The 13,598-nt window shown below is 48.2% G+C and overlaps 1 protein-coding gene across 1 annotated transcript in view; it reads left to right on the top strand.

Moving 5' to 3' along the window:
- The window catches only part of Sdc (Syndecan), a 125,036-nt gene that overhangs the window by 45,761 nt on the left and 65,677 nt on the right, over window positions 1-13,598 (top strand). The window lies entirely within an intron of this gene.

Here is a 13,598-nt window from a genome sequence, read left to right as displayed (position 1 = left end):
ACCATGAGACCCTCGCGGGTTCATTTTTCACTCCTTGACGTCTTGTGCCTGCACCCCCCCCCCCCCCCCCTTGCCTCAGTGCTATTTAATCTCGGATAAACTTTTCAGACATATTTTTGTGTTCGTGTTCTATGTGGTTGTTTATTTCCTTGGTGCGTGATGCGTGTCTCCTTGCCTTTTAATCTCGGAGCTCGCCGCCTGTTGCGCACTTAATTTTGAGGCGGCTTCAAAGCGACGCGCGATATTTCTGGCTCCTTCCCCCCCCCCCTCTTTCCCCCAACTATGGGAGTACATCCTGTCCTCGGCTGTCTTTTCTCTTCAAAACCAGGCGTTTCTCGTCCTCTTGTCCTCCGCGTCAACTTCATTTCTCTGTAACAGCTTTCTTCCTCGCTTTTTCAACGCCCGTTTTTCTCTTCCTCGTCCCCCACTTCCTGTATAGTGTGTAGCCTCGTCCAAATAAGTCCTTCCAGGAGCTAGCTGCTTCCACGGCCAACATATTTTCGCATCGTGCTTGAGGTAGTGGCAGTTGCTGCTGCTTTCTATAGGAGTCTCTTAGGAATACAGGATGTCTCGTGACGTCTGTCGCGCAGTGTGACTTTACAATGCGAAAGCGCCGTTCGCTCAAGCGCATCCTTCGCTGCCAAGACTCGTTTGCGCTTGCTTGTGACTGAAAAAAAGAAGATAAAAAACAACTTGCTTGTCTCCGTGGATGTTTACGCAAGAATGTTGTCAGGCTGCTCGTCGCGGGCTTTGAAATTGGTTTTACACCGGGTGCACTTTAGGCCTGCACTCAGTATTGTACTGCTCACGCGTTTCTTTACGGTTGACGGAAACGGTAATTTGCTGAAGTAGTAGTTACTACGTTAAAGTAAACGAGGCGCCACCGTTGTTGCGAACTTACAAGGGCGCTCCGACCACCGCGCGAATGTTGGGATATGAAAAGTTCTGCTTGTATTAAATTATAGTCGGGCAGTCTCCTCTTCCCTGACGGTTCCAACTATTCTGACGCGTAAAATAATTTTGAGCATACTGTCTTCTTTTTTTTTCTAAATTGTGCATCGGTCTCTTAAATAACTCCTGTTTGAATTTTTCCTTGCCCTGTGCACCTTTCAGTAACGAGAACAGGATGAGTTCGTATATCGACCTCACTTGCGACATCACTTTTATTCGTAGTGATCGTTCTTTGTTGCATAAACACTAGTAGTTTACAGCTTCCTATCGTTGTGTACACTGCCGCTGCGCGGAACTGAACTGCTGTAAACGTGTGATGCAATGAACAACCATTTCTTAATATGTATTCTATGCGAGGGCATTCTCTGTTTGCGTTTTCAGATAGCGGTAGGGAAGTTCCAATGTTTTTAGATGCATATTTGCCACTCTGAAATTCCATTTCACGATATGCGATAAAAGGAAATACGTACGTTGTCTCAAAGCACATACGAATTTCGGACATGTATTTCGATCAGTTATTTACTAAACGACGGCTAGAATTATCAGCGTCCACTCTAATTAAACAAACAAGACTGATAATCGCGTTGGCTTGACGATAGCGAGTTCTCTGTGCCACTGCTTACATGAAGAGGCCTTCACGCTTCCGTTTATACCCTATATGGTGCAGAGCGAGATATTAGAATTAGAAAAAAAAAAGCCTGTAGTCAAGTTCTTCCAGTGACGGCCTATACCAAAGATACAGGGAGTCCCGCTCCCTGCATAATCCTGCTCTGCATAATCCCGCTCTCAGTCGTTGATAATCCTGCTCCAAGCCATATATATTGTATATATTCAATCATTTTATTCAAGGAAAACCACTTGGATCATTTGTTCCTCGAATGTGGCATGTGACCCACCAGGAAACACGGTGCAAGATAGTGTTGCGTCTCAACACCACAATGGCGTTAATTGGACGTTTGTCACGTGTCAAACCACCGCCCCTCCTATCCAGACGTCAACGCAGCGTGGACCCCTGTAGGACCCCACGAAAGGCGTTCACCTCCACCATTACCTAGAAATCTGAGCAAAGGATGAAAAAGACGGAACCACGACGACGAACTCGGTGTCGCAGGTTGCTTTCTTGTCACAGATTCCAAACCAGTCTCTTCAGAGTTCCTGCGGGTTGCTTCTAGTATCGGCGTGGTATCGCAACGGAGTCAACGATTGTCCACCAGCAAATCAGTCGAGATTCAGAAGACGACGGTATTAAAAGCGGAGACTTTTCGAAAGTGGGACAGCGGATCCGGATGTGAACCGAGACCTTCAACTTGCTCCTGCGTGGAGTGGTCTCCCGTAGCTGGAGCCGTGTAATGACGTTAATAAGCCCCCTTTTCCTTAATTTTCCGCAACCTGACGTAGCAATCGATGGGCTTGGTGGATTCCATGCCCTGAACGCCACCCTAGCCGCAACAGTTGTTATAAAACCTATCGTCTTCTACCGTAAGAGGCCTTGCGATCTAACACCGTAGGCATTAATATTTGCATTTTGCACCGTGTTAAACCTTTCTGTTGAATTTTTTTTTTCCTTTGACCAGCTTGAGTAACGTTAGTTGGGATACCCTATATATGTATATATATGTATCCTGCTCTGTGTTCACTCTCGATGTCAGCACTTTGGTTTGTTTTATTTTTCTTTCCTCCGCGTTTACTGACTTAATAACCCGACCGGCCTTGGAGGGGACCACTAAAGATATCAGCTCTCATTCTTAATTTAGCTTTTCACTATTTATATTTATACATGTACCTACAGCGCCCTCTCGGGGCATTGTTGTAGGGGTGTTTACAATACAAAAGTACATTGCTAAATACAATACTAAAGGAACCAATCTTGCCGCCAGAGCAGCCTATAGTAAGCCAGCAAAAAAAGAAAAAAAAAAGACCGCGGAAATGAATCGCGAACAGTTGCGCCGCGTTGAAGTGTTCGCGCCGGATCGCCGTGAGGTCACGGATTTTGAGTCTCTGCCTGGGGCTTGCGTTCGTTCCTTGTGAACTAAGATGGACTGCATTATATACTGGCGAAGCCAAAGACTCAATTTGGTGAGTTTCGAAAGATTTTGCTTCACCACAACGGCGCCTGCGCGAAATATAGTTAGAAATCCGTGTCGACGTATCTTCACTTCGTCTAATAAGCTATTACCGTGAAATCGGCAAAAGATGTCCTCAAAGAGTAATTTATCAGTCCAAAACTGATTTTGTCCCCATCTTTAGTGCCCATTCAGTGTAAGCAAAACGAAAGAAAAGTTAATAAAAAAAGTGCATAAATTACGTCGTAGTGCGTGAGCCAATGTTTCGAAATCTTGTCGCCGAGCTGTCGCTGGTTGGTGTGACCGGGCGACGCACGAGGATTTTCGTAAATCTCTCCCGTTACGCGTCGTTTCGCATTTCGTCTAAGCTTTCTCAATGATCCAGAGCCCGTCTCGCATTCCCGTCGCCGGCCGTCTTTACCGCGGCTTATAGTTGTTCTACTTGCTTTCTTCTAAATTTTTCTTCGCGTGAGTATTCGCGGCGGTGTCCCCATTTCTGCGATATTACATTTGTTCGTTGCCGTTGGAGAAGCATCGACTCGTCCGGTGTCGTGAAAAATGACGCCGGAATGTCAGTAACGACTGCAGTGTGCGCGGGCTCTCCGAATACCCCTTAGGTATCTTAGGCAAACTTTTGTTGTTCTTTCCGGTTCTCTCGTCTTTTTTAACTTTATTTTTCGGGCTTAAGACGACGACGTCGTCTACAGGATTCCATTTGCCGCGGCTTCGTCATTTTTGTCTTTCTTTGCGGCGTTCGCGTCTCAACATTTGGACGTCCCTTTTTCTTTTTTCTTTCGCGTGGCGAATTCCCCGAGTTCGCCATTTTTTTTTCCTCTCGTTTCTTCGTGTCCTCTCGAGCCCGCGGCGCCTGGCTTGCGCTATGGTTGGCGGATCATAAAAGCAATCCCCTTTGCCTATATGCTATAGGGGTGGCTAGAACTGGCCACCTATACCTACGGCATACCCTCGTCACGTAAATGTAACGCAGTCGACATCTCGGTCCATCGCAAATTCCACAGCTCCTGCTCCATTTTTTTTTCTCCATTCTCTTGTTTTTTGGTTCAGTGTGTTCCCTTTCTTGGTTCTTCTTACGCAACATCCCTTCGCCTGTCGCAGCGTCAGTGCCTACGACGATTTTTTTTTATGCAGCCGTGCGCTACAATGCTCACGGGAGGCTCCGTACAGACAGCCGGCAGCACTTCGGGGAATTGTTTCTCCGGTATGCATCGCGCCTTCGCGCGTGTCTATAGCACATGTACAAAAACGCAGCATACGATGGCGCATCCACTAAGACCGAGTGTCGTCGGGAGGTGCGTTGCGAAATGCGATATCCCTCACCCGGCTTGTCTACCTACACTGTATATATTTTTTTCCTTCATTGTACACGCCATAAAACACAACAGCTCGTGTATAACAGCCGGCTGCGCGTACGCTTACCCGGACGCTGCACTCTTAATCTTAAGCCCGCGTACGCTTGACGCTTCCTGTCGGCATGTGTTTGTATATATGCTTCTTTCGCGGGTCTCTGGGCGACAAAAAGTTCGCGACAGCGTATGCGAAAGGCTCGCCTGTAGTAGTACTCTTTCTCGAGCATGCAGCGAGGCCCCCTTTTGGTTTCCGAATTTCCTGAGCACCTTGGAAAGCTTGTACTGAGCGTATAGTTTACTATTTACTATTCAAAAAGATGTTTCTCACACACACGCGCGCACCTTGTACTGCAATAGTAATGCGAAGTTGTACTCGGCGGAAATTGGAAACGTCCGCTGTACTTCACCCATTGTTGGTCCCAGTGGGGAATGTATTGAAATGTAGATGCACTGGGCGATGGAAACTGCTAGGTATAGCAAGCGCGCTTTTGGATCCCCCCCCCCGCCCCCGCCTGCCATTCCTTTTTTTTTTTCTCCTTCTGAACTTGTTTAATGTAACTCAGCCGGTGACAAGCTTTCTTGGGTGTTTGGAAGCACATCTGCTAGCGTTTCTTTATTTTTTCCTGAAGTGGTCTACTTCTCGTTAGCAATACGCCTCCTCGGCTTGCGTATGCAGTTGTCGCAGCCTGTATATTTTGGAACTGGTACTGTCCAGCGAATTCGTTACAAATGGATACGCCGTGAACTCAACGGCTACAATTCGTAGATTGATGTATGTGGCGTAAAGAAATTACAACACTAATTAGCGTAATTATATTAATTCAACTCAACCTTTGGATTTCTCGTGGAAGTGTTTTCAAGGGTTAGAATTGTGCTATCTGCCATAGGCAATCTTAAAAAAATTAGATGCAGCTCAAAAAAACACCCTGTATACTGTTTTGGTGTTACGAAATAATTACTTTTTTGTTCCTACAGTACATTCCGGAGACATCGACCAGCTAGACATGAAGTCTCCTGACTGCTGACTGTTCTTTGAGAATGGTGTATATACTTCTGAGTCACTGGTCGAAGTTCGCTCATTTCGTGTGTGGGTGTTACACGCACGGCCATGTGCTTAGTTCATAATGTCGTAGTAGTTAAGAGTAATAGCACTGGTCTCACTTATTCGCGTAGCTGTCTTACTTTATTTTTTTTTCGAGCACTGTCCAACTGAGGCCAAGCCAGTGTAAACAGAAACGCGGCAGTTGACAGCCATACAATAATAACATTAGCGCAACCGTTTCCTTCCGCAGAAATCGCATTCGTATTCAGTTTACTCATGCGCGCTTAGACATTCTTGCAAGTTGCTCCCTGTAGGCCATTTTCGACCTCGTGCATGATTTCTCTCATTAGTAAGTTTCTTTGCTGATCTTCTGCGGTAAAGAATGGCACAAAACTCCCGCTTGCGTTGAATGCGTGACACAGGTTCCTCGCTTAAAGGGACACTAAAGTGAAAAATGATTTCTTCTGCATCAGTAAATTACCGTTCTACACCACCAAAACACCACTCTTACAACGATAAGACGTTTGGTAAGCCAGAAAAGGCGCAAGAACGAAATATGGGTCGCGACGCCTACTTAAGTTCCCCGCACCTGGGGGCTGTGACGTCTTGGATTTTGATGGCATCTTCTAGGGCCTACTAACTATATATAGCGGTACAGATTGGCTACATTGTGTTCTAAAAGAACCAAATATTAAACATGTCAAGTTTCGGGAGCCTTTACTCAGCCAACGGGATCCACATGCGAAAGCATACTTTGGAATCCCTGACGTCACGCTGACGTACCGGCGCTGGGGTTCCGGCGCGAAATTCAAATACTGATACTTGGACCTTCATTTTCTCATCTAATAGTCAAACTATTTCTTTGAAATGACTGCCTGCAGGGTTCTCAAACAATGCTTCATTAGTCTAAACTGATTTATTGTTTCACTTTAGTGTCCCTTTAAGAATGATCCTCGTTAAAAAACGCATTCGCGCGCCGCACTTTTCCTTAGGGAATCGTTCCTATAACAAACTCTTTCGCAGACGTGGCCTTGCCGTAATCGGTGCCTACAGCGAACTGATAGTACGTTTTCTTAGATGCCACAGTAATGGTTGTTCTTCGGAGTATTTCAGAGGCGGGTGGGTTCGGCTCCCAGCCCCGGCGGCCGCATCTAGATTGGAGCGAAATGTAAAGACGCCCGTGCATGCCGTATATATGCATCGGGTGCAGGGTAAGGAACCCCCGGGGTGATCAAAATTAACCTGGAGACCCCCGCTATACGGCGTGCCTCATAACCAGATCGTGATTTTGGCACGTAAAACTCCACAACCTAATGTAAGCATGCCCGCGGCTTCAGAACCGCTGCTCTGAGCGTGCAGTGCGATGATTGTTTTGCCGCTTTTCGCGATTGCGAAGGTACCTTCGATACATTCTTTTTCTTAATGCACAACTGTCACCAATATTTGCGAGCTATATATGCTCAGACGTAGCTAACTTGGAGCACATGCGTAAACGCGGGGCACACCGCCAGAGCAACGGCGACACGTCGTCCAAATGGGAGGCTGCCCTAAGGCAGCCCCGATCTTGGAAGCACAGCTACGGGCTCTCCATATAGGGCCCGCGACGCAGCCGAGAGGCTCTGCTTTTCTGTACCGACGTGGCAGCGGCCCGATACGTGCCGACGGGACCAGAATGAAGTTTTACCATACCATACCACAACTATTGGGCTGTCGTTCTATAGGGCTGTACGCGCCTCCTGGGCTTTCGTACCGACATTCCGCTCGTGCAATCGGTTTGTCGGGCTTGCTTACAACTTACTCGTGCGCTTAAAACGGCGCGTTATAGTTACGCGCGCATTATCGCGGGACCAATCATGTGTGTGCTCGGCGACTGATATGTATATGTATCTATATATGTGCATATATATGTATGTATATATGTATGTTTCCGGCCAGTGGCTGACAAACAGGAGATTCCCCTGCTATTACGCGTCTTTTGCCGTCATTTCCTCGCGGTACGACTGCTGGCATCATTCGCGGTGCCCCGCCAGTCTGCTCGGCGCCAGATATAGATCGCGCCGATGAGCTTCCGCGATCTCCTTAATGGTGTATCCACACGACGGACGGCTCCGCGCAAATCTGTGCCGCGGACGCTTATTCCGCCGCCCGTCCGGCTGCGAAGCGCATCCAGACGACGGACGGACTGAGTAGACGACCGCGCCGGAAAAATAAAGATGGCGGCTACGCCCGAAGCGACTGCCGTACGCCTCGAACCTGTCAAGTCGTCGTCGTCCACTGTGTGGCCCGTAACTTTCAAACTGAGGATTGTATTTGGTTTAAATTTGTGTCCAGAAGCTTCGTCAGCAATGTATTCGTGATGAGTGGACACCGTTTCCGAAAGCGATACTCAGATTCTCGGCGTGTAGGCTTAGAGTGGCTGTATTGGCTGAACATGGCCTCGAAGATGTTGCGGCGGCCCGGGCGGATCTCAGTGGCCGTAAGTTAATATAATTGCTTGTTTTTACTCACTCTAGATGGCGCCATCGGTGTAACAGAGACTTTGTCATAGGTGTTTTCACTCTGAATGAAAATGGAGATCGAAAGGAAACGACGGCTGGCCGCAATGGCTGTTGTTTTGTCCGAATTGGACACGAATGGTGTCAGCAGCGATGAAGCTGTTTCAGAAAGATCCCAAAGCCGCGCTTGTTGCCAGACTGTAGAGCATGCTAAGCTAAATCCGCAGCATTCGACCCCCAAAATCCGGATGCGAAAAATAGCTCGGCATTTTCCGTCCGTGGGGGTCGCGGACGACTCGCGGACGGCACAAATCCGTGACGCGTAGTCACGTGATGCGCAGTCCGTCGCGAAAAAGACGGATTTCGTCCGTCGTGTGGATCCACCATAACCGACAGGAAAAGGGGTATTGCACGCTTCTTACATCCGAGAGCATCCGCTCGAGAGGCAATATGCGTGCGGCTCTGTCGCTTCCCAGGACATAGTTCAGTGCAGCATTATCTGGGCTGTAACTGGGCCATCGCGTCATTGTTAAACAGCGTGGACAGGAGGCGGAACAGGCGGGACCAGCACTTGACTGAAGGTTTGTTTGGAAGCCTTCAGGAAATCGCCGTTCATTCTCTGTCTCTCTCTGTATCTGTCTTTTTTTTCTCTTTCTTTCTGTCTCGTTTTTTTTCTCTTTCTTTCTGTCTCGTTTTTTGTCTCTTTTTTTCTCTTTTTCTTGTCTCTCCCCTCTCTCTCTCTCTCTCTGTTTTTGTTACCGAGGCTTTCTTTGTACCACCTCCCGGACGTTCCTAACGCTTGCTGCTGTTTGGTGCTGTCTTGCTAACTTGAATTACGCGCCCTACGGTGGGATCGAACGACCTGTTCACCAGCACTGGAGCCCCTATTTGGCAACAATCGCACGCGTACTTCTATTGCCAACGCCAAGCAGCTCTTTGAGGTCGTCGCGTGTCACATTGCGTGGCACGGGTGCGTGAGAGCACGTGGGTGCGTGCCAGTTTCCTTTACGCCAAAGGCACAGGTATTACACGGGGCATATTCGTAGCATTAGCCGCTTCACGAAAGTTTCGTGTCACATAAATTCTACATAATTTTCTTTCTTTCAGATAAATCTTTAGTTGTTCGTGAACGCTCGTCCGGCCGGTTCCTCTTCGTGCGTCTTGTTACTGCTTTTATCTTTATTTTAATCCGTCTTTTTTTTTTTTGGTATCGACACTCTCCATGGCGCAAGTTACTCGTCAGATTCTCGAATTGAGCGTTGTTCAGGCCCAGACTCCAGCTTTATAAAAGCCGCACTTGGCCCTGTGATGGGTCCGAAACTTGTGACGAGCAGTTATCGGCGGCCAGTCAGGCGCAGCTGGATGTGCAAGTTTCCTCTAAAGCACGCCGGCCGCGTGATCGAAGCACTCTGCGAAATCGCAAGGAAAAAAAACAGAGAAACTCCATGTTCCTCCTATAGCGCAGCTGCATGCGACGTCTGTTCGATGCTGAGTCGTTAAAATGACCATTCAGAGATTGGCGGATAATTACTTGCTACGACGTCAAACAAACGCGCCTCGAGTTTTTCGTCGACAGTTGCCGGAGCCAGTCGTAACGTTCATGCCAGAACTTCTGTCTGTGAACTTTTCGCTTCCGTCAATTGCAGTGGATGGCGGCTATATAGCGGTTTATTATAGCCCGGTTTATTTCTAAGTCATTTTAAACTTTGTTATTGCTTACTGCTTGAACGCTAGAATCTCGATGAGTTTACTCCTTGTTCGTCCTGCAGGCGCTAAGTTAATGTACTTTAGACAGCACTAGATGGTCCGGAGCTGCTCGCATATAATCGTAGCATAGTGCGTTGCACAACATATTCGGCAAGCTCAACGAGACGAGACGCTTGCCCTATGCCGCGCCCGATTAATTCTAAGCACATTACGCAACTTCCGTAGTTGATCCGGGTACTTTCATGAATACTGCTTATAAATCACTCTTATAAAACCATAAAGCGATAGACGTCTAGCAGGGGTGTATTTCTTTTAACCTTATAGCCTTTGTAATACTGTCGTTATAGAAACCACAAAGACTCCAATGGTCAACTGCAGTGTAACTTAAACCAGACTGATATGTATGTAAGCGAACGTAATAGAAGTCCGGTATATGACACCTTGCTTAACAGTGTAGCGCGTAAAGCCATCGTGCAAAATATATAAACGGCCGCCAGAGAAGGGCCATGGGTTTCGAGCTATTCGTCTGGTTGCCATAGCGACAGTTGATGGCGACGAGCCAATGAAGCATGTTTTTGCTAAAGTAATGCGGGCCAAAAGCACTGAGGTTGTGCTTACCTTACTTAGCTTACCTGCTTACTGCTGCTTACCTGCTTACTTACTGCTTACCCCTTACCTGTTCCGCTCTCATCATTCACATTGTTTAGATCTACCAGTTGAGCAGATACCGCGGGCTGGGACTGCGGACTACCGACCCTGGTATACGTGCTGGTGGTAGCCCAATATATATACCTTTTTTCTCCATCCATATCTGCTTTCCTTTCGTATTTAGATCTGCCTGTTTAAATTCTCACGGCTTTTCGTGTACTCTAGTCTAGGCCCTCAGCTTTTACAAGGTCTCTTTTCACTCTCCTTTTCTTCTGTCCGTGATCTTTTTGGGCATGTCTTTCCTTCCTCCTCTCCGTTTTGCAATCGTCGCAAGGGGGCTTGTCGTTGCAAGCCTATATCTACCCCACCGTTCTCTTGCATGCCGCAACGACTCCGTATCGCGGCTGACCTCACTCGGCCAACGTATAACGAACGCTCTGCAGTGCGCAGAACTGGCGGAGGAACACTGCAACGGAACGCCACGTATACGTCGCGCGCCGCGTCGCGCCGGCTTCTGAGACGGCGTCTTCTCTTTCCCGACTCGCTCCCCTCGCAAGGCCGCCGTCCTCCGATTTCAAAGTTCCTTCGTCGCGCCGTGCCACGCGCCGCTGCCAGCATCGGTTCGCGTTTACGCGCGGCCCGAGATCTTGTTGATTGCATGGCACGCAGCGCGCGCGCTATACGGAATCTGCGTCCTTGCCCAATGACTCGATGCCACCGCCGGATGCTGCAAGCCTCCCACTTCCTCTGACGACCCCCCTTCCTTCGCTGTACGCTTACGTGCTTGCCTATTTGTCACCATTGCAACGACGACGTAAAACGATCCGTAATCGGGGCCTCGCGGTTCCCGAGGCCAGATTGAGCAGACGAAAGCGCGCGACGCAAGTTTTGGTTGCGGGTCGTGTGAAATCGGACTTCCCTTGCAGCATCCGGGCATCGGCGGACTTCTCTCGTCCGCGCGCTGCAGGCGACTACTTCCTTGCTGTGTTCTCTTATTTCGGAACGCGGAGTTCCGCTTCTGTAGGCGGCCACCGCGCATGCAGCGATTGTAGGCTGTCGCTGGTCGCGAAACCGCGATCGGAGAAATTCCCGAGTGTGGGCGCTGTTTGAGTCGATACTCGCATTTACTTGTTGGATGCCCGTACGTATACTGAGACGCTATATACACACACTATACACACAGGTGCTAGATTTGCACATCTTGTGTTCGGAGTAATTATAAGGCACTAAGTGCTGACAAAATTCATTACGGGCTATTTCTCTTGACCACCGACGAGTTGTGCATGCGCGTTTATTGCGCGTTCTAAACGAAGTCGCGCAATTAAATCTTCAGCCTGTTGTAGTTGTGATATAGTAAACACATTGTCAACAATGAGTGCTGACGGCGTGTACCAATAGTATACATGCTTGTTTGAAGCTAGTGACGCAGTAAAGTCCCCTGTTCGATCAGTGCAGCATTCTGGTAGCTTTCTCTTTACGCCATGGATAACGCGTTTGGCTTGACCCGTGCACCAGTGCGTCAACGCAAGCGCGTCAATAATATACTTTCGTTTAGCGGACGCTTGCGTACGCTAGAACTAGGGGCCACGGTACTGCGCATGCGTAGACCGCTACGTCTGGGTCTGCGCATGCGCAGTAGCGTTGCCCCTAGTTGCGTACGCAAGCCGCTTGCGTCCCCTAAACTAACTTTCTAATGCTTTGTTAGAGAGCTTTAGGGGGACTCAAGGCGTTTCAGGCCACCCCTGCGCAAAGGTCCGCGCATGCGCCGTACCGTGGCCCCATGCGCCAGGTGGCCCCACAATGCCTTGCGTCCTCCTAGTTATATAACTTTGTAGTTACCTCTGTTGCGCATTGCGCCGCAAGTCGGCGCGCTTGGCCGCATATCCATCTTATTTTTGCTGTTTGCCCCTAAACCTAACCGTTACACTGTTGTTGCTCGCGCGTGTATGCTTGCTCACTCCAAGCGCGTAGCGCATCTCGTCTCTGTCTGGCAGTAAACTGCAGTACACCGTGCAGTTCCTGCTAATATCAACATGCATGGTCGGCTGAAGTTCACCAAAGTCCGCAATTTCAAAAAAAGAATAAAGACATTGGCACGCTAAAAGCCTTTGTTGCCCTTGGGACGTGATATTTATGGAGGCCTTCTATAGTCTTGCTTGTGATTGTATTTGCCAGGGTAATTAACATGTATCATGACTCGCACCAAGTGGCTCTTTGTCGTCGCACTGCCTAATACTTTTAATAGGCCTTATCAGAATGAAAGGTTATCGGCTGTCGCTTTCTTTCGCCCGGCTCCTCTTGTTAAGTACTAGTGCAGCAGCCTAAGACATTAACCAATTTATAAAAATTACCTGCGGCAGAAAACACGATTCTAATCATTCAGCTCGATTGCGCAAACAGGCGTACATTATTTGCATGAGAAATCGAAACTTGTAATTGCGTAATTAACAATCATTCACTAATTGATTTTCGGACTTGTTATTTTATTACCTTTCTTTAGAAAATGTTATTTTCTGCAATTTACTAATTGTAGCCGGAAAACTTGCAAGGCGGATCCACTTGGAACGAAGTTGGTGTAAACGCGCGGTGTAAACGCGGTGTAAACGCGCGCATTGGAAAAACAATGCGTGTTAGTCGGGCGCATCTCTAGTTGGTTGAAAGCAACATATGTTTTATAGACGCGCTACAGATTTTGTATGGCTTCAGATAAGCGACTGTCGCTGGCTCAACGACAGTACCGCCGGGCATTGAACTTTCACACCAGTAAGCGTTTCATAACGTATACGAACAGATATTTTGCTGGAGCCGGTCATGTACAGCGCGACCATATTGCGGCTTTCTGTAATGTTTATGTACCAGTAAGAGTTCCTGCGGTCTCTACCGCCTTCATCCGGACAGAACTCCTTGTTGACATTCAGTATATACTTTTCACGGAGTTACCATGGCCTTCAATAGAAAAGCTGGCGAAATTACAGCCGTCCGATTTCGCCTTCAACATTTCTGAGGAAGTCGCTCGAATCGCAAGTCCGCAATCCATTCCACGATTCCGTCCTTGGCAACCTTCTGCAGCTCGTAGCAGTACTCCCTCTAATAGCTCTTGCTTTAGGTATATAAAAGCCGAGGACCAAACAACCCTAATCTGAGAACGTCCAAAATATTTTCACCGTATGCCGAGCGTATACAGCTTGCATAATTGCAACGCGTAGCGAAGTCGCCCGGTCTGCCATGTTATGTGCCGCTCTTATGGCTTTCTATCGTATAGTGAGTCTCCTTATTAGCTTATTCTGGCAGGAAGGAGACGCACTCCCCCCCCCCCCCCCCCTCG

This window comes from Dermacentor andersoni, chromosome 4 (genome assembly GCF_023375885.2).
Source record: "Dermacentor andersoni chromosome 4, qqDerAnde1_hic_scaffold, whole genome shotgun sequence".
NCBI classification, from domain to species: Eukaryota; Metazoa; Arthropoda; class Arachnida; order Ixodida; family Ixodidae; genus Dermacentor; species Dermacentor andersoni.
The sequence above is the reverse complement of the archived record's forward strand: the minus strand, read 5'-3'. Positions and strand labels throughout refer to the sequence as shown.